A 5748-nucleotide genomic window follows, 5' to 3' on the forward strand; every position below is an offset into this window, starting at 1 on the left:
TCGTTGTGCAATTAGCATTCTGTGATTATTGGTTGCTATTTCACTCTTCTGCCACGCTCAATTACATAGGTTAACGCGATTTCTTTCCCGACATGACAACTGTATATGGCGTTTTTGCAGATGAGTTTCAAGCACCAGCGTGGCTCTGTGGTAGAATACTGGACAGCCACGCAGAGGGCCCGGGTTCTTATGTCATACGATCCTGGGTATCTTTTTCTTATTTTATTTTCTCATGTCTATCTGTTTCTTTTTCATGCCTATCGGTTACACCACCCACGGCGACGGCGACGCCTCTCAACGCAGGAACGGGCGCGTATGATCTGCGCTCTAAAATATGTTAGCCGAATGCTTTATCTGCCACTCCCTGGCCGGAGCAGCACGTCGATTTGGTATCACGTGGTCAGGCCGTGGTGAGAATAGTGCTCCGACAGCCTTGTCAGTGGGATCAGTCGTTCATAAGATATTGGTAATTATGGTGGCGTACAATCGAGGGAAGAAATCCTTATAAAAGCGCCACGTATGTTGTTGGCGCTCCTCCTGCACCACTTTCAAGGTACAGATCGCCGTCTCAGAACAACAGGCAGAATGGTTGCTTGCAGTAAGCTTATCTGAGGACGCAGCTTTCTTATGCGATTGAGAGCACAGTCGCATGCATTTTCCGCATTTCGCTGGGTTTCTTTATCAGCCACAAAAAATGAGCACGCAATGTGTATGTTCCTGAATATAGCGCAGTTAGATGTCACTTAATCGTTCCTACATATGCCTCACTGAGAATTTGAAAATTACGTGAGTACTTGTAAATCTACAAAATTTATATCATTGCCTAATTTAAAGCTCATTAGCGAAACAATATACTAGAAGCAGCTCCAGTGTACTGGGGAAAAAATGTGCTATGTTTTCTGCACGTAACATGAATCAACTTTTTAAATCTTTGTAATCGTAATTGGGACACCCCGCATATGAATTATCCTCGCAACGAGTGCAATGCAAGTAAATTGTTCCTTACTCTGCCCGCACACCATCCGTATAAGGGATTGTCTTGGTACCTAGTTGTGGCCTTGCTGCAGGAAAAAGGAAGGCATGTGATCAATAGTGCTCGGCCTGCTTTCTGCGCAGACATACACTCAATTAATTATGTAGTTGAAAAAAGAAAGACTGTAAACAGAAATCAAGCACGGAATATATGCAACTTGAAGATTTACATCTATTAAGGACAACAGATGGTGAAATGCGCGCAGTGGCAGAAGCTGCGGCTTTGGTGAGTGGTTCACGCGCGCTATTTTCATGTACACGACGACCTTCCTATTCGTTTGTGAGTAGATGATGGCCAAGATGGCCAGAGTTCTCCATTCATGGGAATCTCCATAGGCGCTATGTATCAGAATCCTAACATGCAATTTGTCAAAACCTAACACGTCTGAACGTAAAAGAAATGAATAATGACATTTAATTGCATTCCGTTGCCGTGACATCAAGCTTTATAATGCGAGCTGTGCCTTTATGTTTGCAGCTTACTTTTCAAGCGCGATACTTCGGCTACACATATCTTCGTAATTTTTATAGACTCTTTCTCGTAATCTTCGCAGCCGCATGTCAAGCGTTATTAGCGAACACTTGAGCAATACGACGTCTTTTCTATTCTTTAATGGAAACAGATTGCGCAAAACTTGAAAGGGACACCACAAAGCAAGACACACATAAAGATCGAGCGCTCGAAGACTTGCGCTCCATCTTTACGTGTGTCCTCTTCTGTTGAGTACCTTTCAAGTTTGGCGCATTGACTTCGCTTTATGGAATGCCCCAGCTAGGCCCTCAAGGCGTCGTGTTATCCTTCATGGCCTCCAGGTGGCGTGCTAGTTCGCTGTGCTGTTTAAAAATATTTGTTCGGGTTTCGGAACGGAGTTCCGCAAATGGTACACTGTAAGCAAAAGCTAGCAGAGATTGGGGCTTTTCGCGGCTCATTACCTCTGCATACTGCTTCGCTTTTAAAATACCACCTCACGTTTGAATAAAAGGTGGCACATGGCATAGTTTTACCACCACCACTGAGGAACGTAGTAAAAGGATGTCACAATCGAATTTTACTACGTAGGGAGCTTTCTGTCACGTGACTTTTAACCACCGCTTAAGAGTTTATTATCACGTGGCTTCAATCTCCCTGCATCGGCGGCTTCTGTCCGCCGACGAGTGCCGCTCCCAGTTACAGTGAAGGTGCGTGAAAGCCAGGAATATTTCTTTCTTTCTTTCTTATAGATTGGAATCGCATTGTCACGCGTCATGGTTGACCCTCAGACTACCCACTTTTACTGGAACTGGTGCGGCAGAAGAATAACGAGCGAGAGGGCCGGCCTCCGGCCGCGCAAAGCGGGCTGGATTTCGCGTATTTCTTCTATCATCGAGAGGCCGTGCAGATACGAGCGCAAGCCTCCAAGCCTGGACGCCACGGATACCTCGTCGCTTCTGAGCCAAATCGCGAAGAGCTACAAAGAACACTCCCAGTGGTGACAAAATCAAGCTGGTGCGATCGTCCATGGTTGCTTTCTGAAGAGTGTTACAAAGCCTTTGCGAGGCGTTGTGGAAACGGTCCGTAGAAAAGTTTTTCAGGCTTCTTGGACACCGGGGAACCCCCCCTCCCTCACTGCGGTAAACGCATTTGTCACCCATATCTGTCGGCCCCCGGTGGACCGGGCGCTTCCATCTGCAGGTGCGGCAGCGACGCAGTGGTGCCCGCAAATGACCCTTCCTCGCAGATGACCCTTCCTCGTCTTTCGAGTATGTGAGGAATGCGGTTTTCAGCGAGAGGACTATCATCAACTTAGTGCTTCGGATGGGATGTCTTTCGTGGCACCTGTGTTTGTTAATAGTGGTCGACAGGTGTGCACTATTGACATTGTTCGTCAAAACTTGACATTGATTGGACATTTTTAATTTAATTTATTTTATTTATTTGTTTATTTTCAACATGTTACATGTCAAGGGATGGTACGGCTAAAGGCAGATTAACTGCCGGACAATAGCCCTACCACCCAAGCACTTTAAGGCGTTTCTTCCAATTAAGGCTTCTAATTAAGGCATTTCTTCCAACTAGGAGCACCAACTATATATAACGAGCCCCCGAGCCCCCGCTTGTCTAATTTTTCTGTCGCCTTACAAGAAGTAAATAAACTTCTGTTAGGTTCCTTCATCACGAGTTGCTCTCTGCCTCGGCTCTCTGCTCCGGGCGTGCGTGGGCCCGCGGTTCAACATCTCCGCTCAGCGCAACGCTGCCCGATGGTCGGCTCTTGCAGCAGGCCAGTCAGAAACAAGAATCACCGGCTATACAACTTCGAAGCGATAGGAAAAACGCGTTGCTACGTTGTAGGCACTGAGCCAGCCAACGACCAGTCTTGAGTGCGTCGCCGGAACAGTTCAAACAAGCGCTGCATACATTTTGTTTCACTTAAAACAATGTCGAACTATAGAGGGAAATAGAGAAAAGGAAGTGCGGGCCGCCCAGCTCCGCACTTCCACCAGGCTTGGCACCACTGGTGCGAAGCCTCCTTAATCTTTATTTTAAAAAGTATTTCCAAGCCATGGCGTAGCTCTGTGGTAGAACGCCTGCTTGCCAGGCACAAGGCCTGGGTTCGATTCCCACTCGAGCCAACAACTTTATTATTTATTTACTTGCACCTATCTCAAATTTTCACCCACGTACAACGCCGATTTTTCACTCGTAGCCAACAACGCCGACGCACACGCCGGAATTTACGAAACGAGCTGTTTAGCGCTATCCAGTAAAAAAGCATTAGCCTTCTTCAAAGTAGGTTTCCTATACTGACGGTTCAAACGCTGTAGACAAGTATGCTTCTCACACAGACGCTCCAAAAATCTGTTTCTTAATGAGACGGGCGCATTTTAGGGGCGAAGCTCCTTATAGCGGCACCCGTTCGTCCCTCGTAGCGTAGTATGTAACCAGTCTTACGCTTTGACCTGCAAGGTGGTGCCGGTGGGAGATTTTTCCTGTGCGTTGTTGAACAATAAAAAATTCGCAACGTTAGCTAAAAGCCGACTTCTTCTGTCTCTCATTCCCATTAGCAGCCATTCTTTACCTCCAAGGTAGTGCCTGGTGAGATTTCTCCTGTGCGTGATTAAACAATAAAAATTTTGTTCAAAACGCCGTTGATTGATGAAATAAACCAACAAAAGACGCCAGATGTTTTGTAAAAGCAAAACGAAAGAACGCCAGATGTTTCTAAAGCAAAACGAAAAGACGCCAGCTGCTTAACGAAAGACGCCAGATGTTTTCTAAGCAATGGTTTTCTAAACAATGAAAATTCACAGCGTACATGTAAAATTAAAGTGCGCTGCAAGTCGTCATAACTCATCGAACCTTTAGTATAAACGCGCCCGATCTCACGTCGGTGATGATGTACTGGGCAGAATTCACGGAAGATTCACGGTTTACCGATGAACCTCCGCAGCTTCGCCCACTCATCATCATTCACTCCGTGGATATGCTGTGATTTTTTTTATATGAATACACTCGAGTAAATTATCCTGGAAAAAATTCTTTGTGCAGAAGGAATTGGAACCATTACAAGTAGTACTCCACGATACTTTTCCCAAATGTACCGAACCATGTACCACTAACAAAATTTCATCACATATATTTCGAAATAATGCTAAACAATTGCTGTTTCACTATATAAACGGCTTGTAGAGACCTACAAAGAAATTCAGTCTTCGACAAAGATGCTTCCGCTGGGGATGAGAATGCAGGAGTGCGAAGTAATTCAACAGCGTTTAAGCCGGTCGTTGTCACTTCGACTTCCCAGCTTTAAACATTTATTCCATATTCCAGGCAGAGTTAATGACAAATATTCTTGCATTATGCAAACTCCCAACATATATTTCTTAAGAGGTTATTTGATATACTCATTGTTTGTTTTTACTGCTTAGACAGTGTCAAAGTCATCGAATTACATCACAGAGCTTCATTTCTGTAGCGCAAGCAAGTAAAGACACAGGCGCAAGAGCAGACATAAATGCATGGGCGCTAGACAATTACCTAGCCCGCATTACCACCGTGACCACCTCACAAAATTTCACGTCCATGTATATATATATAATATATATAATTGAAAAGACAGTTCTGAAGGTCCGGTGCACATGTAGTTGAAGAAATGAGGGAGCACACTTACGAAAATTGCATATTTTTACTCATTTAGGTTTCGGCCGTGGCACTGCCTTCGTCAGAATCACGTCAGAAGGCCGTGCCACGGCCGAAACGTAAATGATCTCCTTCATTTCTTCAACTATATATATATATCTATATAATCTATATATATATATATATATATATTGTAATGAGCGAAACAGAGACAACACCCGATCCCGGGTCCAGTGTTCATGATCATGATGATTGCCTGTATGAATGGCTCACACCCACTCTGAGAGAGTGGCCCAGAAACAAATAATTTATTGATAAATGTCACATATGAATTGTATGACTAATAAATTCTAGAATAGTTAGATTAAATTATTAATGCTAATTCAGAAATTTGGAATCGAAACCGCCCTGATTAAAGTAAAAGGGGATGAAGGGCTAAATATCAACATTTGAACTTCTGCACCGATACTGATGAAAAGTTCAGGGTTGGTTAATCTTCTGGATTTTAGAACGTATAATAAACGTCAGAACCTTAGCACGAACACAAAAAACGTTCAGCTGCTATAATGATCATTCATGTATGCTAACTGAGGAAAAAT

Source organism: Rhipicephalus sanguineus, unplaced genomic scaffold, assembly GCF_013339695.2.
Source record: "Rhipicephalus sanguineus isolate Rsan-2018 unplaced genomic scaffold, BIME_Rsan_1.4 Seq349, whole genome shotgun sequence".
NCBI lineage: Eukaryota > Metazoa > Arthropoda > Arachnida > Ixodida > Ixodidae > Rhipicephalus > Rhipicephalus sanguineus.